Genomic DNA, 444 nt, shown 5'->3' with positions numbered 1-444 from the left:
TTTTATTGATTTAGGTTGTGAGACAAATGGTGTAAGTGACTTAGTAACGAATGGTCTTATGGATGTCGATTGTGAAATGATTCTTGAACTGAATTAATGATATAAGAGTTTATATGAGTTTTTGGTAATGGCTAAGGTTTGGTCGATGACAATAATGATACTATGATTGATGTTATAATATATGGATTGATGAATAAGAATTACGTAGTGGCGTGAAGTGAATGCCTAAGTATTGCAGGGATAAATGCAAATGAGGTATACCCTAGAATCTATAAGATATTTTGATATATAAAGTTGTGGTTTAAGGATTTTGATATTTTCAAATGATTGTGATGACTTTAAGGTACAATTCATGAAATCTTTGGGGTGATTCTTAGAATTTGAGGTGCTAGGTTTTCTGTAATTGAGGTAAATTATATTGAAGTGATGCTTAAAGTTTTGAGG

Source organism: Corylus avellana, chromosome ca8 (genome assembly GCF_901000735.1).
Source record: "Corylus avellana chromosome ca8, CavTom2PMs-1.0".
Taxonomy (NCBI): domain Eukaryota; kingdom Viridiplantae; phylum Streptophyta; class Magnoliopsida; order Fagales; family Betulaceae; genus Corylus; species Corylus avellana.
Note: the sequence above shows the minus strand (reverse complement) of the source record.